Here is a 26,839-nt window from a genome sequence, read left to right as displayed (position 1 = left end):
TAATTACCTAACAGGGACTTGTATTTACTACCCCATTGTCCCAAAACATATTCTTTGTACTCCTTAATAACTTTTTTTGGGTAGCCCCTATCTTCAAACAGTTTGGAAACCTGAGTTAGTTCGTCCTCAAGATCCTTCCTTTCAGAGGTCATTCTTGCAACCCTGATCATTTGTCCCTTAATAATGCTGTTTTTTTGTTTGATCGGGTGGTTGCTTGAGTATTCTAAGTAAGAATTACTAAAAGTAGGTTTCCTATAAATTTTGGATCTAAATCCATTAATTCCTTTCTCTATATATGTGTCAAGGTAATTGAGTCCATTCTTATTGTATGTATATGTAAATTTGAAAAAACCTGTACTACCTTTTAGGTGTGAAATAAATTCCTGGATTAAATCTTCAGGGCCTTTCCATATAATAAATATATCGTCAAGGAATCTGACGTATAATTTCAAATACTTATAAAATTGACTATTGAAAACCTTATTTTGCTCCCACTGTAAAAGCACAAGGTTAGCAAAAACGGGGCCACAAGACGCCCCCATAGCTACTCCTTTTGATTGTCTGTAATATTCACCTTCGAATAAAATGTAATTGTTGTCCAAACCTATCTCCATAAAATCAACTATTAGTTCTTTTTTGTTACAATCCAAATGGGTGTTGTTATTAAGGCTCTCCAAGAAGTATTCAATTCCTTCTTTTTTAGGGATGCTAGAAAACAAATCTACTACATTAACTGTTAAAATTAAATCTTTTCCCAGAGATCTTTTTTTACCTTGGATAAGAAATCCCAGGAATCCCTCACTAAGTGTTCTCCATATAAACACTCCTTAAGTTGTAACAATTTCATAGAATTTAATTTTGCCATTTTAGAAAAAGTGGCACATCAACCGAGAGGCGGTGATTACAGAAGCCACATAGAAGAAAGGGAAACATGGTGGCAAATTAAATTACAAGCTGGGCAAACACCCGGGTTGAATGCAGTGATTTCCATTAAACCTATTTTAAATGTAAAATGAACTTAAAAGTAGTAAATATGATTGTTGTAATAGTTTTAGAAAGATTTTAAATAATTAATGTAATTTATGTTATTATAAATTTTAATAGAGTTTAAAATGTCTTATATTGTTGGTCAAGAAGTTTTAAATATTAATTAACTTATTATGATGTCATAGTTATATGGTATAAAAGAAGGACAATGGGATTGTTTTTTTGATTCTGATGAAATCCCTATGTAAAGGGAAGAAAGCGCTCAATCAAGTAATTTTTATCTGTTAATAAAAAGTTTATGGTGAATTCCCCCTCAGCAGTGTTTTTTCTAAAATTTGAGTAGCTTACCATATTTGTGTACATTTTTCTTAGGCTCCTTGCGTGTGTGTGTTGTTAGAGCCTAAGGTTTTACTGACTATCTGCTCTGTGTTTTTTCCTTAGTAACATAATGGTGGATGACAAAGATAAACACCCAATGTCTGGGTTTAAAAAGTGTCCAGGCTGCGGTCAAAAAATGCCTGTTACTGATGGTCATGTAAGTTGTGTTTACTGCTTAGGAGCTGTCCACTTACAGGAGTCTTGTGACATTTGCCATTCTTTTTCTTCGAGAGTGTTACTAGAGAGGAAAAGAAAATTTGTATTCAGGGGCTTGTTAAAGCATTCCTTTCAAGAGGCTTTGAGTGACCAGGATGTGGCCAGCAAGTCTTCCAAGTCCTTTCCATAGGAGGATAGCTCATTTATATGGTTATAGTACACGCAGTAAACAAGATCTGAAGTAATTCACAGTGCATCATGGGATAGGGGCTTGGCTTCGAGCTACTGGAAGACCTCGAGCTTTACATAAGGCCGTACCGGAGCCAATAGATCGGCTCCAAACCCATCAGTAAAGAATGAAGGCGAGATGAACAACTCACATGGAACATTATGGTGAGTACATAACTTCTTATTAGCCGTCTTTATTTTACTTCTGTCTCGGAACTGGTACCAATATTTTAAATAATGTTTTTTAAGGTTTAACATTTTACAGAAATGAAAATATTCCAAGCAAACAGTAGTATAGGCTATAGAGAACATCAAAAATAATGGTTTAACCAAATAATCACTATCCATCACTTTCCTAAATATAGTTAGAGTATGGTTAATACAAGGGATAAATGCAGAGAAATTTCTAATATTCAAACATAAATCTCTTATAACTCAATATATTTATGTTCAAAGACAAAAAAATACATGTGTTATAGTCAGTATTTGATATTATTATTATTTCATGTATGTATTTCCAATTCAGTGTGTAAGAAACACTTAACCAATGACTCACGATATTAGTAATAGCCAATTTTGGATATAACTCAGTGTTAGGAAATCCAATCCCATTGTCTTCCCAATGTTTTACATGCCAATCTAAAGCTATTTTATGTTTTTGAGGATACCATAGAAATGTAAGTAAAATTTAATTTAGTTGTTTAAAGGTTTTCTTAGGTGGTAACAAAATCAATGATTGTATATAAAATAAAATGTTTGGTAAAATACTCATTTTTATCAATGAAAGCCTATTTTCCATAGTAAAAACATTTTATTCCAATTATCGGTTTTAATATTGTGCTAATTAAAGTTAAGTAATTTGAACTTACAGTATCTTTCCTTGTAGGTTTTATAATGATTCCTGTGTATTTAAATTGTTTAGTTTCCCATTTAAAATTATTATACTCTTTTAAAAAAATATTTATTTTTTGTTTATCAATAGTTTCAGTTTTTTATGGTTAAAATTTAGGCCAGAATTTTTTTCAAAGAACTTAATTGACTCAGTAATATGTTTTAGTGAAGATTCAGTGTCACCACTTATTAATAAAATGTCATATGCAAACTGCTGAATTTTTGAACAATAAGTATCTTTTAAAGAAAACCTTTTTATGTTTGTGTTAGTTCTAATAAAAGTAACAAAGGGTTCAATTGACTATGTAAACAATAGGGCAACCTTGTGTTATTCCCTTAAATATTTGAAATTAATTAGATAAAAAGGAACCAATTCTAACAAAAGAAAAGGTATTATTATATAACTTCAATCTTAATTCAATAAAATCTAGAAAAAAGGCATCCTTTAAGTATTTTGTGTAAGTATGACCAGTTGATGGAATCAAAAGCTTTATCTATCTCTAAACTTATGATTAAAAGTTCTTTCTTGATTTATTTGCAACATCTATCAGAGATAAGTCTAATGATATCTTGCACTTTCCTATTTAAAATAAAACCAGTTTGATCATCTTTAGTTAGATTTGACATCATATTATTTATCTTTTTGCTAATATGGGATATAAATGGTTTGTCCACTTGTCACCATTGGGTTTCCGGATCCTGGCCAAGGCTCTCGCCTCCCACATTATGCCTTTTTTAGACAATGTCCCAAAGACAAATCTTCCAACATAAAAAAAATCTGTCAGAAAGCAAATTGAAGGTCTGGCTGCTTAACGCTAGGAGCTTTAACCTGAAAATGCACTCACTGAAGGCCCTCCTTGCACTGAAGGATGTCAGTGTCTTTGAGGTCATGGAATAAAAAAACACAACTTAATTCACCATGATACAGAATCCACACTGACTTCAGGAAGTATAAATCACCATAAATTTATTCTGGTACCTCGGCCTTTCGCCTTCAAGGAATAATTCAAGTATAAAATTCACCTCTTTATATATAAACCAGATACTTAAACATACAAACTAAATAATTATTTTATTACATCAATTAATTATATAATAAAATGCACCCTGCCAATTCATTATATTTTAAGAACTTTGAATGCAGAAGAAAATTTAAAGTGCTACTATCATGCAGGATCTTAAATACAAATTTTATTTTATTCTTTTGTACAATATTACATGATCTATAAAGTAATATCACTATCCAAGTTCATGTCCCTAGGATGTAAAGTATGATAATTTAAAATCATTCTACATTCCAGTTTGCTCAATTCCCTTCTAAAATCCCCCCTGTTAATCATTGGTCGTGCCAAAACACTAAAAATCAGCCCCCCTACTGATTCATCATGTTGGGATATACAGTGAGCAGCCACTGGACTATCCATTTTAATTCTCCTGATGTCCCCCAAGTGTTCCAAAATGCACACCTTAACTTTCCTGATAATTTGTCCTATGTACCAACAAATATTGGTGTAGTCACAGCCTATAATATAGATTACCCCACACGAATTACAATCATAACTTTCTCTAGTAAGGTACAGTTTTCCATTGATTTTAGAACCATGCAGATTTCTTGCTCTGTTGCATACTGAACGATTGCTGCACATCTGACTGCCTACCCTACCCCCATCTGCAACACTAATAACTTTGATGTTGAGCAGCTGTTTTAAATTGTTGTATCTGCCATAGGGAAATGTGATATGTTTAGGAAACAAACATCCTACCGAGACATCTTCACAAACTACATTGCAAACCTGCCTAACTATACCCTCCAAAATAGGAGAGAAGTTGGAAAATCTAGTAACAAAAAACAATTTTTCCACATTGTAATACTCAGTCTCTTTTCTAATAGTATGCATCCCCCTACTTCTTCTGTGACAAACCCTATGTCTAGCTTTGGAAAGAACAACATCAGAATACCCACGTGAAAATAATCTCTCATATACTTTATTCAAAAAATCTTGTCGAAGTTGCTCTTTAGAAGTGCTATCAAAATCCTTTGGAATTCCCCAAAGGGTAAAGATTTAAGCAAATGGGGGGATGCATACTTTCAGCATGCAAAAAAATTGTTAACTGATGTGGGCTTCCTATTAGGCTTGTGCTGCACCATGTTCTGATCATTTATATAAAACTCTACATCTAAAAATGCTATGTTATTAGAATTAAGTTCCCAAGTGGATTTTAAACCATATGTGTATTCTCATTCAGTTCTTACATAAAGTCCACAAACATACTATGGTTGCCTCTACACACAAAAATTAAATTGTCAGTATATCTCTTGTAATATATGACGTTATTGACAAAAAACTGATTCAAGAACATAAACTGCCTCTCGAACTCTCCTTTGTATATTATAGCATAAGATGGGGCAAAGGCTGCCCCCATGGCTGTACCTCTTAACTCCAAATAGAAATTATTTTTCCATTTAAAATAGTTGTGAGTCAAACTGAACTCTAAACGACTCAACAAAAAAGATATTTGGGGCCCTGCCCCCATGATCTTAGCCATGGCTTCTAATCCCATTGTTTGTCTATATTAGTGTATAAAGCTGACACATCAACTGTAGCCCAAAAATAGTCTTGTTTCCATTCAAAATTGTGTAATTCTTTGCAAACATCACTAGTGTTTTTAACATAAGCGGGTACCAGAATTAAATAGTCCTTAAAGTGGAAATCCAAAAACACATTCACCTTCTCTATGTAAGAACCAATACCTGAAATTATGGGCCTACCAGGTGGATTCCTTAAGCACTTATGAACCTTGGGAGCAGCATATAAAAGGGGGTCTCTAGGTTATTTCGCAATTAGTTTTTTAACATTACTCGGTTTCAAAAACCTAACCTTTCTCCCCTCTCCAACAGTTCATTTAATTCCTCACTAAACTTCCTGATAGGATTATCTGGAAGTTTACCATAAACATTTTTTTCAGACAGTATATCATGAACCATATTTTCATATTGTTGAATATTCATAACCACCCAGTTACCCCCTTTATCAGCTTGTTTAACAACAATTTTATCTAACTGCAATCACAACACTGTTAACACTAACCATTTATCCTTGCTGAGATTGTAACTGATGTGGTTTTTAAGAAAATTACCATACTGGAATTCAGCCATGGTACAAATTGTGTTTTCAATCACACTTATAGCGTGCAAATACATTGGAGGCATGAATGTACTGTCTGAGGGTAAAACTGGCATGGATAAATGTCCATAACCTGTGAAAAAAAACCTTGTAGTTTGTTCAGATACTTCATGTAAATTATCATAGGATAAATCATCATCCTCCAACAGTTGTATAAATATATCAGCTTAATGCAAACTCAGATTTAACAATTCACCATCATCTATTGCTGCTGACAATTCAGGATTGTTTTTTCTGTTTTTTGTTACATTCATTGAAAAATATCCGGAATTTTAACTTACGACAAAATCTTTTTACATCTAAAATAATGTCTACTAATGCTGGAACCCTCATAGGAATAAACTTAGCCCCTTTCAAAAGTACATTACAAACATTATGAGTTAAATTGAAACAAGACAAATTAACAATTTTTAACTTTTCAGCATTCTCACCAAGAGAATCTAATTCAGAACAAACATTTGGTTCATTACTGACAGTTAGTTCTTTATCAGTTTAAGTCTTTATGCTTTGTTGAATATAATTGAGTGTAGAATTAGCTGAAGGTACATTCACATTTTCAGTGAAAGTACAAGGGTTGACAGAGTCTTACTTTGATCTGCTGTTGCTGTTGTACTTCCCTCATGCCTTCTTTGATCGCGTTTGAACCTGTTGAAACACCTGGGTATATCTTTGCACGTTTTTTGGCTGTTCCTGCCATTCAGGAGATCCTCCTACATGAACTTCCTCAAATGAAACACTTTTCCTACTAATACTGGTATCTGCAGATGAGAAAGAGGAATCGGCAGTATTTCTAGGCATACGCCCCCCTGGATCTCGGTCTGTTGGAATGCTCCTTGTGTTACCAAAAGTAAGCCACGTTACTCTCAGAATCCCTCATACCCCTTAGTAATTTTAATTTCTTGCGCTCCAATACATTTTGTTCCATTTTTGGAAGTTATGTTTCTTTATTATTAATTTTTGGAGTGTTTATGTTTCTTGCATTGTGTGGTCACTGAAACCTGGTTCAGGCCTGTGGAGAGAACCCCTATCTTACCAGGCCATACCTCATTCCACACATTCTGATCCCAAAATGAGGTTGGGAAGACTAAGGGTGGTGGAATCTCTATCTTCAAGGACAGGCACAGCTCCAGACTGGTTTGCCAGCATGATGTACTGGTACTACTCCAGGTGCAACTGACAGTTGGCAAGACACCCATCCAAGTTATAGCCAGCTATAGACCCCCCTCCATGACTCAGGATACCTGTTCCTCTTACCTGGGCCTACTTGACTCCATTAAGGTATCCCCTAACACCTTGATCCTTGGTGACTTCAACTACTCCACCATAGACTGGGTGAACTATTCCTGCACTAATGCACTCACTCAACGATTCCTTGACCTCATCAGTTGTAACTCACTAGACCAGCTTGTCTCATCCCCCACAAGGGGAGATAACATTCTGGACTTGGTTCTCACCAACATGGGCAACAACTGCACCACTCCCATAGTATGTTATTCCCTGGTGAGATCAGATCATTGGACTGTCTCACTTTCAAAGTTTCTATCCCACCCAAACCCCCCAACCATAATCAAGCTAAAAAAACTTCTCAAAACCTGACTATAACCTCCTAAGGGAGGGTATCTATAGCTTCACCCCCCCACCCCCCAGAGGATGCAGATAGCTATACTGAACAGTATACCAATGCAGTATGCAAGCACCTGTACAACTTCATGGACTCAGCCATACCCAACAAAACTCAAACCTGCTCCTCAAAGAAACACAAACCTGTTTGGTAGGCATCATGTTTCAACACACTTTACAACAAAAGAAAGAAACTGTTGTCCAAGGGTAAAAATGAACATATTCCAAACTGGAAAAACTCCCTCCTTAGCATCAACAAGTAAATTAGATCGCTAGTAAGAGCCTCCAAAGCCAATTATGAATCAAAACTAGCCTTTGAAACAAAGGGAAACCACAAAGCCTTCTTCATTTACATCAGGAACCTCCGTGGCAAAGCCCAGGTTTGTTCCAAATTAGTACTTAACAGTATCACTTTCACCGATTCTATTGACTTAGCCAACCTGCTAGCAGATAAGTTCAGTGCAAACTTCACCCTCTGTCCCCCCACCAAAGGCCCTTTCAACATCCCTGATAGTTGTCCTGCACCACACATCTCCATAGATTAAGTGCTAAAGGCCCTGTCTAAGGCAAAGCACACAGGTTCCATGTGACCTGAGTCGGTTATTGCTATTATACAATGACATTATTTAAGAAAAAAATACTTACTTTTCTTAAATAATGTCTTTGTATAACGGTGCATTACTGTTCGGTCGGTGGTGGTATACTGCTTCCTTGTGTTGATGTACTGCGCATGCGTATGGGACTTGCATTCCTACACATACCCAGTATATCAATGCTTTAAAACAGAAGCAACGGAGAAAAGAAAGTCTCCGTTGCTTTGTTTTTTACTTTCTTTTTTTTATTTATTAAAAAAAAAAAGGTTTTGGACACTTTATACCAAAGGAAAAAAAGTCCGAGCGACCAGACCTTTTTCCGTTGGTATATTGTGGGATTTACAACGGGCAGTCAGCATGCACGTTTTGAAATGTTAATGGGGGGGGGGTCATTGTATAATAGTCTTTAAATAACATCTTAGCCATATCTTTTTTCAACAAATGCATTTATTGTTGAAAGAAAGAATATGTGCTTACCTAATTTTAATACATTTGATTAAACTACCTCTCTTTAAAGGATTGTTAAAGCCATTGACATTCAGTGAAAGACATTATACATTAACAGCTTTAACAAGAACAAATCTTAAAACAATTCCAGTATAATTTTGTATATAATAGGTTATAATTGACTTTAATGTACAAAATCACAGACTTAACTATTAACAAATTAAATATAATACTGTTTACATTCCCTATCATGGAATAACATATTCCTGGTTTTATAAAGTAATCCTTCAAACCACCCTCCATCCACATTTCTCCAGCCAGATATTCTCTACTGATATTGCCATTAAGATTAAACCTACAGTGTAAATGTATTTTTAAGTAACCACCTTCTGTCTACTGTTACAGTTAATTAATTTTCCAGAGTCAAATTTCAATATTTTCAACAATATCTGATTTTAAACAATAATAATTATTTATAAAATGTATAAAATAAAAGGGTGAAACTAAAAGAATAAATGTAAGCAAACTGTAAAGAGAAATAAATCTCCCAATGTATTATGATTTATAAAATTATTGAAAGGTATAACTAAGTAAATAGCTATGCGTGTTTTAATCCATGTATGCATAGAAACATATTTCATGCTTTGAAGTATTCTTAATTAAACATAGATCTGTTTTTTTTTTCTTTTTCCCCTAGAGCATTTGATTCTTGACTACGTCCACATAAGCAAACGCAAGGCTAGCTACCCTTAAAGGCCATTTTAAGCCTAGTCAGTTTCCCTGCTGAGGCTGAGAATCAAATCTTATGTTTGAGGTGGAAACATCTTAACCAAAACCCCAACCTTTGAATATATGTATGTGTGTGTGTGCCTTTTTACAGCATACAGACTCACTAACACACATACACATCCTTTGCTCATCCAAAAACCTAAAGGATATACCAAGTTGGGTCGTATTTGCCTCTTTCTGTCTCAGTATAGAAGTGTTTTAAATGAAGTCATTTCTACAGTCTGAAAAAGAAGTTTATTGATCCATATACAGAGTTAATTTCCCTCTGATCACTGTTAGCATTAAAAAATGGTTTTGATATTTTTCAGGTTTCAGAGCACGTTTTAAAATGGATCTTGTCCTTGTGTGTTTTGCCAAGTTAAAGTGATCTGGTTGTCAGTGTTAGCATCCAAGCCATCCATAAGGAAACGCTTTTCTCTGCCAATGATAATCCTACTTAATTCCTGTCCCTTGTGAAACACATATTACAATTTCATTATTTCTGAAGAAACTCTTACCACAAATTTAAACAGATTAGAATGTGTGTGTGTGTGTGTGTGTGTGTGTGTGTGTGTGTGTGTGTGTGTGTGTGTGTGTGTGTGTGTGTGTGTGTGTGTATATATATATATATATATATATGTAGTTTTTTTTGTTTTTTTTTTATAAGAGTGGCAAAGTTGCTTTTAAATGATAAATAATTCAGTACAGCCAGACATGTTGTGAAGGAAATGTGATTATCTGTAACTCTGAATCATTCCTAAATTATCAGTGTGACTTGTCAACATGCCTTCCTGTTCTGCTTTAGTACTGCTGTAAAAATTTGAAGTAATCCTTGACAGTACACTAACTTAATTATGCTTGATTGTATCAGTAGGATGTGGGTTTGCAGGCCAGCAGTTGCCCTACATAAGGATGTTTCTTCACATTAAAGTCTTATAATCATAAATACACCCTGTAGGTTTAGTTTAATTAAGAGTGAAAAAAAAACAGTGAAACACCTTGGTATGAATGCTTTTGTAAATTGAAAGATTGCTTTATTTGCTAATATTGCTCAGGTTCTGTAAGGCACTGCATTACTCAGCGTATGAATAAAGTCAAGGAATGTCAGTTGCTGTTTCTACCTGGTTTTGAAGGGCGTGAATTTAATCAGAATGGAAGAAACTGAAACCTCAGTAATGCTAGAAAGAGCAAACCAGGAAGCCCAAATAGTTAAGAGACTGCATGTTGCACTAAGCTGGATTTTCAAGACTAGCAGCTATGTTGCTGGGTGAGTCTGCAAGCATACAAATTAAAAGGAAAGTAAGACATTTGGTGCTTTCCCGTAGTCGGACTCAAGCAGACAAGCTGAATAGTTGCTAGATGTATGGCATGGCTTTTTTGCTTAGCTTTTATTTCTGGCAAGGAAGTGTAGACCTTGCATTTGCATCTCCACCAGTTACACATGGAACACACTCTTTCTCAGGGTGCTTTGAACAGGGAGCTTTTCTAAGCATTTGCCATTAAGCCTTTTTTAACATAAATGTTCAGAATATCTGTCTTCTAAGCCACATTTGAGTATCAGGTATTTAAATGTAGAGATCTGGCAAGAAAAAAGCATCCAGATATTTAAGTGCTTCTTGGCCTTTTGGCTAAGATCAAGTGTAGTAGTTTGAATGTAAAAATTAGAGTATACTGCCATTCTGTATTGCTGTGAACATGCATAATCTCAGATATGTGTTTTTTTTCAGTTATCCATAACATTTTATTTATTGGCAAGGGAAAAAGAAAAAATGTAAGCCTCACCAGAGGTGGTAATTAAACATTAGCATTTGTAGCATAGAGCACATGCTCTGTCTTGTAGTAATATATGTGTGGCTACTGGATGGAGGTCTGTCACCTGCCTAAGACATCTACATGAGTAGTTTGTGGTGACTTCTTGCCATTTACTTCCTGTAGTTGTATTTCTTGCTATTTGTGAAAGACTTGATCGATCATTTCACCAGTTCTGAGTATGTTATCCATTTGCCAATTTTTCTTTACCCTCTGACCAGTGTTCATTCTTAACATATTTTCCTTCCTATGTTATTCCTACATAAGATCCCTTGCCTCATTCCAGACTTCCTTTCCAACATTTTGTACAACTGCTGTACATTTTCTACAACTGCTGAACCATATATCTCCACTGTTGCTTCAGTGCTGTAGATAGTAGCAGCAGAGGACCTCTGCCATGTTTTATTTAGCCACTCTGTTGTTCTTTTCACTGTTCTGGCTACCATTGTCTTTTTTTCTAGTTTTGTCATCCAAATTTATTTTGTAGGTACAGTTGTTAGAAACTGCTAGTTACCGCGGTAGTGGTGCTAAGGTAGGGTTGGGAGGGTGGCCTAATGGTTAAGGTGTTTGCCTTACAAACACAAGGTGCACGGTTTGAGTCTCACAAGGGATAATTGGCTAAGCTTAAAATGGCTCGCAAGGGCAGTTAGCTTAGTACTAATCTATGAACCTATTTATTATAGCGTTGTCACCTCACAGCAAGACGTTGTCCCGTTCGATTCTCAGCTAGAGCATCTTCTGTGTGGAGGCATGCGTGAATGAGCGTGCCTTCGTTGAAGGTTGTGTCTCAGGGCTGGTAACTCGGCACGTAAAAATCCACTACCAAACATTAGCGGACCGGAGTTCCGCTGTGGCGACCCCTAATCGGGATAAGCCGAAAGACACAACATTAGATGTGTATACCATTTTTTGCTTTATTTGTTGTACTGCTTTTATTCTGACTTTTCCAGTTTGAAACTTAACATAATGAACATTCCAAATTCCTTCTGCTTCCTCACCACCCCAGTTAAGCCTTTCTGTTCTGTTCTTCATCCTTAAGTCTGTGTGCCCATAGCACATAACTTTGAATTACTTGCAGCTGCTCTGTTTGCAACCACTGGACTTGATCTTGCCAGTCAGGTAGCCCCCTCACAGCTTTACATTTTTCCTTTTTTCAGTATGATATTCCACATTGTTGTGTTCTGCAGACAGCGTGATTGGTTTACCCAAGTCCTGATGGTGATACCTCACTGCTAGTTTGACTGGGTTTTTCTCTGCTACAGTGGCACATTGAGTTATGTGAATGAGTGAATAGCAGTAATCTGTTTTACTAATTAGATACTCGGGGATTTCCTCAGTCACAGTATTAGTCATACTGTTTTGCAGTTGACTTGTGTGCTTGTGTGCAGCTTGTAAACTACCTGATGCAGAACTGTACAAATGTTTGAACAAGAAACTTTGACATGACTTTGCATGTTAATACTTACAGATTTGGCAGTAAATCATAATTAGTTGCTTTATAGTCGCAAAAAGGAAGGCAGGCTAACTTTGTTTAGACCATCTTACTTTGAATGCTCTGTAAACTGAGTGAACCAGTGAACTGATCTCGCTGTTTTTAAGACACCATTCCTGCTCCTCTGACATTTAATTCTCTCACTTCAGTGTGGTTTGTCCTACAGTATATTTAATGTTTGCCAGTTTACTCTGATTATGCTGAAATTTGTTGCTTAAAGTGTATAGTCACATTTCTTTGTACCATGGCATGTGGTGCCTTGAGTGCCATGGTGCATCCCTCCATCAGTCTGAATACAGCTGGTTTATTTTAACATGAAAAGAACGGCTTGGGGATGCATCCATAAATGGTTATGGACAACCATCCTGTCCTCGCAAATGCAGGATTCTGCCATTAAAGTCTTTGGATGCATTCACACGCTATCCCTGTGGTGACATCAACAAGTGTTAGTGTTGCTGGAAAAGGAGAAAATGATTTTGAAATTATTGTTGTAGTCAAGTGAATGCTTTGGGGTAAATAGGATCAGATCTTTTTATTGGAACAGATGTGTATCAGCCAGGCCTTTATGGTGGAGAAGGACTCTTGTATGAGTATTTTTAATTTATCAGTGCTTTTAGCAGAATAGATGATTGCCATATCACCTGCATACTGTATGATAGCGGCGTATTTAGAAGCTAGTTGGAGACCATTAATGCATATAATGAACAAGTGGTGACCTATAATGGATCTTTGAGGGACTCCCACTGTAATGAGAAGGAAAGCAGGGATGTCATGTTGCCATTTTACTGCTTGTTGCCTATTTGAGAGGTTGCTGAACAATCAAGGTAGTGAAGTTTCATGTATTGCTAGGCAAGTTAGTTTTTGAAGCAATTTCTGGTGAGATACCATGTCAAAAGACACTAAGTAAAAAAGAGTTTCACTATCGGATAACAGATGATCTGAAGTAGGATATTCATTTGTCTGCAACCTGTGGGTTATGGATCCGATATCGGATCCGAACCGGCATGGTTTTCCAGCTATGGATCCAAGCTCTCAGCTCCTCCCCTCACCCATAATGCCCTGCTCTACCCTCATGACCTCAGATCTCGTTTGCCGCGCTGGTGACTGGATTTGGGTACATAGCTCTCAGCTAAGTGAACTCTATTTCTTGTTAAAATCAGAGAATTTTTTGGTTTTTTGAGTGAATTTGTGTGAAAGTTTAGGTTTCCCTTTCTTATAGTGTATTTTGAGTTTATTTTGAGTTAAAGTAAGTAATTTTATTCCCTCCCTCGCTGTTGCGTAGAGTGTGTGTGTAGGCCTGTGTGTCTTTTTGTTTTAAGTTACTTTCTGTAACTTTTAGTGTGTTATAGATTATGGCTGACCAGCCTAAATCTATCTTTTCGAAATGCTCCGAGTGTGGCCATAAGCTCTCACGGCCGGTGCCCACACTCCGTGTGTTAAGTGTTTCAGGGTTGAACACCTCACATCTGGTTGTTCCATTTGTGCAGGGTTCAACCCCAGGGCACTGAGGGAGCGGAGGTCCAAGCTGGTCTTGGCGGGTCTTTTACCGCCAGACTCGCTCCGCCTCCGCTCCTTCGGGACTACTGTGGCTGCAGTTGTTCCCCTGTGGCACCCCTCCTGCTCCTGGGACTCAAACTCCCGCTTCTGGAGAGGAGAGGGATGCTGCTAAAGGACGGAGGGAGAAGCACCACAAGCGGCGGGCCGAGACCTCTGTTTCGGCCCCGCCAGCCAAGCGGGCTTCTCCCCCGGCTCCGTTGTCGGTTCGGTCTCCTCCTTCGGCTCCGGTCCCGTGTGCTTTTCACCGGGTCCTGAGGAGGAGGAGACCCGATCTCCGTCGAGGCTATCGAGGAGGCACTCCAGGCCTACCTCGGTAGCCTCTTCGAGATCTACCCATAGCCTTTCTGATGCTGATCTGGACCGAATGATGAGAAGGTTCATCCAGGCCCAGATGCAGATGGGAGTGCTCTTGCCTCCCCCCCCTCCGGAGGGGAGCTCAACACCCTTTAAAGCCTATTGCTCCTTCTCCGACCCGCTATCCGGGTTCGGAGCAGCTGGAGCCGAGCAGCTTCGGAGCCGGGGGAAGGTCGGAGCCGATAGTACTTGGTACTTCGGACCCGACCCTGCCCTCGAAAGTGCCGGACCCGATCTCGGAGCCTGGATCCGAGCCGGGTCCGGGGATCAGTGCTCCTTCGGCGCCGTCTGTGTCGGAGCGCACTGTCCTTCGCATCCGGGTGCTTCGGCGCCGGCTCCGCTCCACTCTCCGGATCCGAGCGCGGGCCCCTTGTCGCGTCCTTTGGTCGGGGTCGGCTCCCCTTCGGCCTTTGATGTAGTGGAGAGGGCTCTGTTGAGGGTCTCCGGACCCCGGCACTTGCTCCGGCTCCGTCCCGCGCTCCCTCTGCACTGGGCCAGGCTTCCACCATCCGGCCCCTGGGACAGCCCGTTTCTGTGCCCCAAGTTGCTCCTATGGAGCAAATTGCTGCTTGCAAGGACTCCTCTGACAGCCCCCCAGAGGAGGCCCCTCGCAAGCATACGTGCAAAAGGAGGCACATTGACTCCCGAGTCTCTCACAGAAGACACGGACTTGGAGGAAGGGAAGGCTCCCCACGGTCACCCCGAGGATGTCTCCTTTGGAGCCATCAGGGAAATGCTCCATATAGGGGGGGGGTGGTCTGCCCCCAAGTCTTCCTCGGACGAGTCCGTGTTCTTGGAGGCATTTGAAACGGGCCCGTCTACCTCTTGGGTGTCCCCTGCCGACCCCTGGTGGACCTTATTACCACCAGGGCGTGGAAGGAACCGGACACCGTGGAGCCAATTCCCAAAAGACCGGATAGGATCCTTAGTCCGCCATCCGACCGGACCCATTGGAGTAAGGGGCCTCCTGTAGATGCCATGTTGATGGCGGCGCCACAAAGAGGGAACTAGCTCAGGAGAGTCCTCAGTCCACCCACCGAGCAAGGAGTCTCGGATGATGGACCGCTTGGGGAAGCGGATGTTCAGTTCGGCGACCTTCTCGGTAAGGGCGCTGAACTATTTGGCACATGTTATTCGGATGCAGCGAGATCTTATTAAGGAATACGCTGCATCCCCTGAGTCCATTTCGAGGAGGACAGAGTTCTGCACTCCACCCGTATGGCCACTCTTAGGTCAGTTACGAATACTTCTATGCGGCTACTCTCCCATGCAACGGAGGGCGCCGCTAGAGCTGCGGGACAGGACTGGTCACTAGACGCCAGGCCTGGCTCCGTCACTGCGATTTTCTCAGCCCTTCAAGGCGTCGCTTGCAACGCCCCTTTTGCTCGTTCTGCCCTGCTTGTCAAGACCGTTCGTGGGACGTTGAGGCAGAGCGAGAAGGACCCGATGACGCTCTCTGTCGTCGGAATCCGCTTCTCTGCACCCCAGAGGCCCTATTCTAGGAACCAAAAGGGTCAGAAGAAGATGTGGTTCCGAAGTCGCAGCAGTCCCAGCCTGCTCGGGACAAGCAGTCCTTCCGTGGCAGAGGAGGACAAGGAGGACGCCGCCCTAGAGGGAGAGGGGCTCCCAGAAACTGCGGGTCCAGGGAACCTTTGTCTGAACGGGCCGCGCAGCAACCCTGAGGGTTGCCCGACTGCTCTACTCTGGAGGCAGTCGGGGCGTTCCGGGCACCTAGCGGCATGGGAGTCCATAACATCGGACCGCTGGGTTCTCCATATCATATCCACGCGATATCGCATTCCTTTCCTTCACCTTCCAAAATTGAAGTCCCTCCCAGACGTCCCACCCGGTCAACGGGAGGCCGCTTTGGCAGAAATTGGCCATCTGCTAAAGAAAAGAGCCATCCAGCCCGTTCCCCAGACCAGATCGGATCAGGGTTCTACTCCAGATTCTTTTTAGTGCCAAAAAAGACGGGGGAACTAAGACCAATCCTAGATCTCTCTCTTGAATCTGGCAGTCCCCAAAGAAAAATTCCGAATGGTCACTCTGCAATCTATTCTCCCCCTTCTGGGAGAAAATCACTGGATGTGCTCGATAGATCTCAAGGACGCGTACTACCACATCCTGATGGACAGGCGCTCCAGGAGGTTTCTCCGCTTCCGGCTGGGAGCCAGTCACTACCAGTTCCGGGTCCTTCCCTTTGGTCTCACCACAGCCCCCAGGGTGTTCACCAAAGTACTAGCAGTGGTAGCGGCCCACCTGAGGCTTCAGGGGGTGCAGGTCTTTCCCTACCTGGACTGGCTTCTTACCGCCCCAACAAGGCATCTACTTCTCTTGGCGCGAGACTCCTTTCTCCATCTTGCTCCATTTCTGGGCATCACAATAAATACAAAAAAGTCCAACCTGGCCCACACAGCTCTTAGATTTCATAGGGGCCAGACTAGACACAAGGAGTTTACGAGCCTTCCTCACTGCGGACAGAGTTCTAAATCTGCAGCTCCAGGTGCGGGCCATTCTCCATTCAAGTTCTGTTCCAGCGGAGTTGGTCCTGAGGGCTCTAGGGTCCATGGCTTCGGCTATAGCACTTCTTCCTCTTGCCAGGCTCAATATGCCGATTCTACAGTGGACGCTCTTAGTACAGTGGTCATACCTTGCTCTCCCCATGCATCATCCCATAGCGATCAGCAAGGCTTGCAAGCGGTCCCTCTTGTGGTGGCTCCACTCCCCGGATCTCCACAAAGGTCGCCCATTTTGTGCTTCTCCCCCTCTCGCCACGGTGACCACGGACGCCTCCCGCCTCGGGTGGGGGGGGCACTTTGCGGGCCGGACAGTCCAAGGCACGTGGAACGATTCAGAGACCTTACTGCATATCAATGTTCTAGAGATGAGAGCAGTGCTCTTAGCGTTGCTAGCACTTCAGGACTTTCTTCCCTTGGGAACAATTGCGATTCAATCGGACAACATGTCTGTTGTCTGGTACATCAACAAGCAAGGGGGAACAAGGTCTTACCCTCTTTGTCGAGAGGCCATGAGAGTTTGGGAATGGGCAATCTCCACCAATCGCTTTCTCATAGCAACGCACATTCCGAGTCGGTCCAACATCCTAGCGGACAAGCTCAGTCGCACCATTCTGACCCCTTACGAGTGGTCTCTCAATTGTCAAGTAGCGGAACGCATATTCGCACGGTGGGGAACCCCTTCATGCGATCGTTTTGCTTCTCCCTCAAACACCAAGTGCGACAGTTTTTTCGCTCTAATACCTCCTCCCGGAGGTACCCCAAGAGACGCTCTGGTGCATGCTTGGCCACCCGGTCTTCTGTATGCCTATCCACCCTTGCCTCTGATGCTGCAAGTTCTTCAGAAAGCCTCTCGGGTGGGTTGCAGAATGATTCTCATTGCTCCATTCTGGCCTCGACAGATCTGGTTCCCCTTCCTAAGGTCTCACTCGGTGAATCCTCCTTGGATTCTAGATCCCATCCCGGATCTGATATCCCATCCATCCTGCATTCCTCCTCCGAACCTGGACAACCTGAAGCTGACCGCTTGGCTGCTCCAGTTCCCTCTTGATAAGGACTCGGTATTTCTTCACCTGTAAAGGCTATTTTGGTGGCGGCTCATAAACCATCCACTAGAAAGGTTTACCAAGCAAATGGAAACGCTTTCTCTGTGTGGGCGGAGCGGCAAGGCCTGAATCCCTTCACGGTTCCTCTCCCTGTAGTGCTTGACTTTCTAACCTCTCTCTTTAACGATGGTGCCAGCAGTTCCACAGTCAAAGTTCAACTGGCGGCAATTTCTCACTATCACATTGGCCAAGATTCTAATCCTCTTATGTCAGCCAAATTGTGTAAGACATTTCTTAAAGGTACTTTTCTTCTCAGGCCCCTATAAAACAAGCAGTTCCTCCTTGGGACCTTTCTTTGGTCCTACAGGCCTTGACCGCTCCTCCTTTCGAGCCAGCGGCTACGGTGGATCTCAAATTCTTGTCCTACAAGACAGCCTTTTTGGTAGCCATTACATCAGCCAAGAGAGTTTCTGAACTTCAAGCTTTATCAGCTAAACCTCCTTACTTGGTATTTCATCCGGACCGTGTCTCCCTCAGGACCAACCCGTCCTTCCTTCCTAAAATCGCTTCTGAAGCAAACATCAATCAATCCATTAACCTCCCTGTTTTCTTCCCTAAATATGAAAACAAAGGTGAATATAAGCTACATTCACTAGATGTTCACAGGCAACTTAGATTTTACCTCAACAGGACAGCTGGTCATAGGCAATCCGACCAGCTGTTTATTTCCTTTGCAAAATTCAATTTGGGCAAGCCAATCTCTAAAGTTTCTCTGTCCCACTGGATTTCACAGTGCATTTTATTGGCTTATCAAGCGTCAGGAAGGCCCGCACCGGGGGGTGTTCATGCCCATTCAACCCGGTCAGTATCTACCTCGGCAGCCTTCAAGGCTAGGATTCCTCTAGATGATATTTGTGCAGCAGCCACGTGGGCTTCATCTCATACATTTATTTCCCACTATAAGTTGGATCTTGCATCTAGGGGTAGAGCATCCTTTGGCTCCGCGGTGCTCCGGAATATCCTTCCATGATGCCGCCCAAGATTCAGGTAGCTGGGGACTCTGTCCCACAGGTTGCAGACAAATGAATATCCTACTTCAGATTTAGAAGTTATGTACTCACCATAACGTTCCATCTGAGTAGGTGTATTCATTTGTCTGCAACCATCCCGCCCTCCTATCCCCCTGGCCTTTCAGTTTCCTGCATATTCTTTGTTACCCTTTTTAGGGTATTGTTGCTTTGGCAAACTCGATCTGAGGTCATGAGGGTAGAGCAGGGCATTATGGGTGAGGGGAGGAGCTGAGAGCTTGGATCCATAGCTGGAAAACCATGCCGGTTCAGATCCGATATCGGATCCATAACCCACAGGTTGCAGACAAATGAATACACCTACTCAGATGGAACGTTATGGTGAGTACATAACTTCTAATTATAGAACTAAGAAGAGTATAAAAATGATGGAAAAGGATTAAAACTGTGCTGTATATGGTAAAGGAGGTGGCTGTCAGTGACAAAGCCTTGGGACTGGGTATAAGTCTTCAGAAATTTTGTGAGTGGAAACAGTATGGGTGTAGGTCAGAAGTTAGAGAACTCGTGAGTTTCTACCTTTATGGGAAGGAGGAATGTACCACTGTTACCATAATGTTGGAACACAGCTTTCAGTGAGGGAATGAGTGATTAAGATAGAGATAGAAAAAGCTAGGGCATTGGCAGCAATTTTTTAAGTACTCAGATGGTATGTTATTAGGGGGAATGGTGGTAGGTTTTAAAGTTGGTAATTGTTTTTTTTTCTTCGTTGTAGAAATTGAGACTGGTTTAAAAACATGTATTTTGGGGGGTAACAAGGGAGGAGAGGAACCTGTGTCTGCCTGTGCTGAGGGTTTAGTAAGGGAGGCTACTGTTTGGATGAAGTGGGTACTGAAATTGCAGGCTATACTGTCAGTCTGGTTAGAAGAATTCGGTGTAGGTTGTGTTGATCTACTGGCTTTTAACAGCTAGTTGATTGTAGACTGAAAAGTTTTAGGGCTGTCATAATTATAGCAGTTTTTTTTTTCAGTTTTGATTTCATTGTTAATGGAGTTTGTGAGACATTTGTAGTTTTAATGGGCAGCTATGATTTTAACTTGCTTCCATTTTTCCAGACTTTGTCTTTTTCTTTCATGAGCAGTGTAGTTGTTTTTGAGCCAGGCTGCTGGATTCAGTTTAATTAATTTGTTTCTTAGTGGGACTAGTTCATTAAGTATGTTAAAGAAAATCGATTTGAACAGAGCTACAGCTTCATCAAGGGAAGGGTGGCCCAATGGTTAAGGTGTTTGCCTTACAAACACAAGGTACAGGATTTGAGTCTCACAAGGGATAATTGGCTATGCTTACAATGGCTCGCAAGGGCGGCTAACCTAGTACTAACCTATGAACCAATCAAGTGAAAGGGTTTGAAGAACCCACGGATTTTAATTTTATGATGAATAGGTCCTTACTAAAGGAGGAGAGATTATGAGCAAGGTTGTACCAGTGCTGTTTTTGGTTAGGTTTATGAAGTCCTATTGCGAAGATGTGTTGGTGACCACTTTATGTAAAGGCTCCTGTTGAGAGAATTTTGTTTGGGACATTAAAAAGAATTCACTCTAAGGTACTGGCTATACTAGAGCTTTTGCTGTATCTTGTTGGAGTTGAAATAAGCTGAGTGAAGCCATATAGATTAATGACATTCAAAGGTCTGTTACTGCCAATAGTTTGCCAGTTTATATTCAGGTCTCCTAAATAGGTTGTCTCAATTGAGATGTTGACTGATGTCTAAGAGAGAAGTTCTTCAATAGTAATTATGTTAGGTTTTTCAGTAGTAATTATGTTTTTCCTGAGTAACCTCATGTAATGCTTATGTGTTTGTGAACATTAATTTGCAAGGATGATATAATTAAGCATTGAAGATTGGGGGTGGGCTTTCATGAGACCTTGAGAGGTTTAAGGTATTCCTGGAAATAAAGGTCACCCCACCACTTTCTTTATTGTTTCTGTCCAGCCTTAAGATGTTATACTCCCAGCCTTAAGATGGTATACTCTGCGGTAAGACTTCATCCTTTATTTCTTGTTTAATCCACATTTTGTGGCTGCTAGTATATCTGGGGAGCGGAAGGCTACCCAGGCATACACATCTGTTTGGTATACCTTTAAGGTTAGCTATTTATAGATGGGGACCTTATGGCTTTGAGGGATGACTGTTTTGTGATGTGGCAGATTTGTTATTGTTTTGAGAGGTTACAGGACCTGAGTTATGATGAATGTCACAACATCTCTTCAAGTGAAAAGATAACCTATAGTATGAAAATGTTTGAATTTTAGCTTTGGTCTAAGGGAAGCCTTGCTGATTTATTTTGTTGTGGGTGTAATACAAAGAATAGATAGGGAGTCGCAGAAGAGAAAGACTAAGAGCTGTTAATAGCTGGAGATATGTAGTGTTTGGAAGATGACTGGGGTGGGTATGGAGAGTTGTATATAGAGGTAGATGTTGGCAAAATGTAAGGTAGGCACAGTTATGAGGAATAATAATACAGCTGTGTAGAACAGCAGCATTGTATTAGTTAGCTTAACCCTATACTCTGTAACTAAGTTGCATTTTGTACCCACATATCAACCGATATTTGTAATTATACAAACCTGAAGGTTCTGGTTGTATTCACTTGGCTTTTCCTCAAGCTGTAGTTAAAATGGCCCTTGGATAAATCATTAGACATTTACTGTAGTTCTTGTCTCAGTTGCATGCCACCTGTTAAAGAGAGAGTACAGTTCCTTCTGTTTTATAGGACATATTCCTTCACTGTATGCTTTGCAGATGTACAATAGAATGTGTATATGAGACGGGCTTTCGCGATAGTGATGGGTGAGAATGAGAAAGTATGCTAGTTATTTTACTTTATAAGAAAGAAAGAACATGAAAAAGAATAAGAAGATACATTCTGTATTTAATGTATGAAATTCCTGTGTGTTGTGCACCTACCTGTTACTGTAGTTAGAATAGCTTTTATCAAGGGATTATCATTACACGTGGAGTGAGTGAGATAAACTTAGTGGATGGGCAATGATTGTGCATATATTTTTTTTTGTTTAGTAATCCCCTGCTACAGTTATATGGAGATTGGTAATATTTTTAAGGTGCCAGATGGGGCAGTTGCCCTTGAAGACAGCTGGTTGGCTTGACTTGGAAATTAAACACTCGTTTTCTTTACTAAATTCCATTGAGGGGCGCAGTCAGAAAACTGCTATTGCTTTCTACTAATGGAATTGTTTCATTAGTGAGCACATCTACCACTATATAAAAGTGAGGAGATGAACACAGCACTAGTAGGCATGCTCCTGTGCTTTTTCTAACAGAATGTAGAAAATTAATGGCACATAAAAGACAGAAACATTTTTTAAGAACAGTTTATCACTGAAGATGAGAAGATTGCTTTCTTTGTTGTCTAGTCAGTTGTTTAAGAAATAGACTTTCATCAGTTCCTCAGTATGTCTTAACAAGTATCCGTTTCAAATATCATGCCCTGCATGAACAGATCTTGTAAAGTGAAGACCAGATTCCCGAAAATCTGGATTTAGATATACTAAATATGCAAGTGCCATTCCTCAAAATATTCCATTTACTCTCAGGTATGGAGATATCAAAGTTAGTATAAGTAAGTTTGTGGATGAGGGGGACTTTTTTCCCATATCAGGGTGTACAGAGGAGGCTTGCCACCCCCAAGAGAAGATAGTATTTGTTATACTCCTGGAGTTGTGGTCTTTTTCTTTATTTGACATGTTGGCACTCATCATTTCAAATCCTGACATTGCAATAGGGAGTTGACTGAAAGTACGTGGAACACGTGAGAATAATTTTTATCAACAGCCATCTTACTACTTTGCTTCTTTTTTTTCCAAAAGGTTTTAATTCATTTTATAACACAATAACTTAACAGTTTAGTAACAAGAAAAAACAAACTATATACAATGTCCGTAATAACTAAAACAGCAATATACATAGAACACTTAATATTTCTCTAACAGCTTAGACAATTTTGTCCAAGCAATTAAATGATGGCTTGTGTTAGTCCTCGCTTTTATAGTAGCAATCTCATTCTTACAAATGTATTTCACAAGATGAATAAACATAACTTTATAGACAAGAGTAAATTGGGATTTCCAATTTTTGTAACAATTTTCCATGCTATAGAGAGGATAGACCATAGTAAAAATATTTGTTTTTTAGGAATGACTTCAAGAACAGAATCGTTGAAAAGGATAAGGGAGTCAGAAGTTGTACAGTTGTCATTCTATATAGCTTTACAAAGATAGTTAAAGTCTGACCAAAATAGGGAAATTATTTTGCATTTAACAACCATATGTATCCAGTCAGCATCGGGGTGTCCACATCTCCAGCATTTAATTTCCTCTTTCTTGTACATTATTGCTAGTCTATGTGGAGTGAAAAAACATCTATGTAAAAATTTCCATGTGTATACATGCCAGAACAGAGAAGATGTGGATTCATTCACTGACTGTAAACAAAGTTTTGTATCTTTGTCTGAAGATACTTGTCTATTAACTTCACTTGAATAATTCCAAAAAGAAACATTTGTTTTGCTAAAATCATTTTTGAGAATTTTATAAATAACAGTTATTTATGAAGTATTCTTGTGTGAGCTGTTAATAATTCATCATCTTCTTTCAGCTTTTCCCGTTAGGGATCGCCACAGCGGATCATCTGTTTCCATTTCTTCCTGTTCTCTGCATCTTGATCTGTCACACCAACCACCTGCATGTCCTCCCTCACCACATCCATAAACCTTATCTTAGGCCTTCCTCTTTCCCTGTTACTTGGTAGCTTCATCCTTAGCATCTTTTTCCGAATATACTCAGCATCCCTCCTCAGCACATGTCCAAACCAACGTAATATTGCCTCTCTGGCTTTGTCTCCAAACCTTCCAACCTGGGCTGACCCTCTAATATACTTATTCCTGATCCTGTCCACCCTCATCACACCCAGTGCAAATCTTAACATCTTTAACTCTGCTATATCCAGTTCTAATTCCTGCCTTTTTGTCAATGCCACTGTTTCCAACCCATATAACATAGCTGGTCTCACTACCCTCTTGTAGACCTTCCTTTTCACTCTTACTGGTACTCATCTGTCACAAATCACTCCTGACACTCTTCTCCACCCACTTCATCCTGCCTGTACTCTCTTCTTCACATCTTTTCCACACTCACTATTACTCTGAACTATTGATTCCAAGTATTTAAAGTCATCCACCTTCGCCACCTATACTCCTTGCATCCTCACCATTCCTCTATCCTCCCTCTCATTCACACACATATATTCTGTCTTAGTCCTGCTGACCTTCATTCCTCTTCTCTCTAGAGCATAATTGTTGAGATAAAATCCAAGATTTTTAAGTTAATCTTATTGTATGCCTCTAATGAGGGTATGAACTTAGTATGTATGAAATCCTTACAAGTTTGGATGTCCATCCAATTGCAGTTTTGCACACTGTATCTTCTGATCTTTATTAGCTTATTTTATTAGCTGGGAGAAATTGATTACAATATAAAGGTCACCCTAACATTATCTGAGTATCAAAAGATATCAAACACTCATTTGTGTAAGCATTAGGAAACATAATTATTAATAAATTCTTAATTAATTGATTAGAAAGCATAAACTTTTTAAACAGCAGCAATATTTGGTTTATAAGAGGTGTGACAACAAGTTTTGACCTTTCACTTTGAATGTATATTTTTAAAATCCATATAAAGATGTTTGTATGTATTTGAGTATATGGTTCAAGCAATGTCCTATTACTATTAAGAAGTAAGGTTTCATGTATTGATTTCCAATATGATGTGTAAGAAGTATTATTCGAAAGTGACACTATGTTACTAAATGCGGAGTTTAAATAAAAAAAATAGTATTTGGAAACCCCTATACCTCCTTCATCCCAGCTTGTGGTGTGCCAGAGAAGAGAAATTCTTGTTTTTTCAGGATACCAAAGGAAGTTAAGTAATAAGTTATTAATTTTCTGTGTAATTTTGACAGGTGGGTGAATTATTAGAGCTTGGCCAATGAATAGGATTTTAGATAACAGTATCATTTTGATTAAAGTTAATCTGCCTTAAAATGTGAAGAGGAGTCTGTTCCAACTGTCTGTTAGACTAGTAATTGAGTTTATAAGTTGTTTGTAATTAGATGTGAGTGATTTTTTGTAATTAGATTCAGTAATGATACCAAGATATTTAATATGCATGCCCTCCCAGTTTGTCTCTTTTTGATCTAAGTTTCATAGTAACATTTTTATTCAGTAGAAGTGCCTGTGTTTTGTTGTGATTGAATTATAGACCAGAGATGTTTGCAAGGAAGTCTAGATTATGCAATAGGTGATTTATTGAATTTGCAGTATCATTATAGTAGGTCATCAGCAAACAGATGTATCTTGGAGGATAATTTGTCTGACACTTTATATCCTTTAAAGCTGTCATTGTTTATAACATAATTTGCAAGAGGCTCAATGGCCAGGGCAAAGAGTAATGAGAAGAGGGGGTACCCCTGTTTAGTACCGCTTAATATTTCAAACGGGCTAGATAGGTAAGATCCAATCTTTACATAGGCTATGGACTTTTCATATAGGTTTTTTTTAATTAATCCTAAAAAGTGTGTGGAGAAATTGTATTTTTGCACTGCTTTAAACAGATATGGCCAGCTTAGGGGGTTGAAAGCTTTATCTATAACAAGGCTTAAAATAGAAGTCTCACTTTTTTCTTGTTTCCCCAAGTCAACTATTAAGGATAGTAATCTAATTACATTGCTTGTACCTTTCTGTTTTTGATCAACCCGGTTTGGTCTTCATGAATCTGTCTGCTAAGATTGACATGAATATCTTGTAGTCAGTGTTAAGCAAAGAGATTGGCCTGTATGATGTGCAAAGGTTGGGCTCTTTATTTGGTTTTAAGATGGGAGAGATGATAGAATATTTCCGTGAGGGAGGGATGTTTGCTGTAGTTTTTTAACTTCTTGGAATGCATTGAGTAAGATTTTCAAGATGTTACCAGTTAAGAGTTTGTAAAATTCAGGAATTAGACCATCCAGCCTGGTGCCTTTTTCGTCTTAAATTTTTTTATTTGTTCTTTTAATCCTTTAAAGGAAAACGGTTTATCTATGTCATTAATATGGTGTTTGGATAGTTTCTTTTGAAAATTGTTTATACTTTTGTTATCACCTGTAGATGAGTTATTATTATTAATATTCTTGTAATGATTTTTAAACCTAAGATATCTTTTAGATCTGTAACTTTGATAGTCTGATTATTTCTAGTGTATATTTCCTTTATATGATTTTTCTCAATTAAGTATTTAGATCTAATCGCAATACTGTGCGTACTCTTGGGATTAATTGAGTAGGATTGGAATTTGATTTTTTCCAGATTTATTGGTATTTTATGCTGCATGATATCTTGATATTCCTTGTTCAGTTTACATGTGTTAGCTAATGCAGATTTGTCATTTGATGCAAGTTTTAGTTTTAGTTCATCAGTTTTTTTTTGTATGTTTACTAGTTTTTTATCCCATTCTTTCCTTTTATTTATATACCAACTTTTGACTTTACCATGTAAGACCACCTTTAAAGCATCCCATACGATAATATATGATACCTCTCCATTATTATTGGCATGTAGGTAAAGCTTTATTTCATCTAGAAACCATTCTTTAAATCCTTGTACTGTTACTAGATAAGCAGGTAGTCTTTGGCAGAAGTTTAAGGGGTCAGTGTTAAGTGTTACATTGAAGGT

At 39.6% G+C, this 26,839-nt stretch overlaps 1 protein-coding gene and 1 pseudogene across 2 annotated transcripts in view; both read left to right on the top strand.

Moving 5' to 3' along the window:
- Positions 1 to 26,839, top strand: part of ZC3H12A (zinc finger CCCH-type containing 12A) — a 182,339-nt gene that overhangs the window by 25,945 nt on the left and 129,555 nt on the right. The gene's annotated exons all lie outside the window — the stretch shown is intronic.
- LOC122817183 lies at positions 10,862 to 11,033 on the top strand (annotated as a pseudogene).

This window comes from Protopterus annectens, chromosome 1.part1, assembly GCF_019279795.1.
Source record: "Protopterus annectens isolate FY-2018-M chromosome 1.part1, PAN1.0, whole genome shotgun sequence".
In the NCBI taxonomy this organism is placed as follows: Eukaryota; Metazoa; Chordata; order Ceratodontiformes; family Protopteridae; genus Protopterus; species Protopterus annectens.
This window is presented reverse-complemented; position numbering and strand designations above follow the sequence as displayed.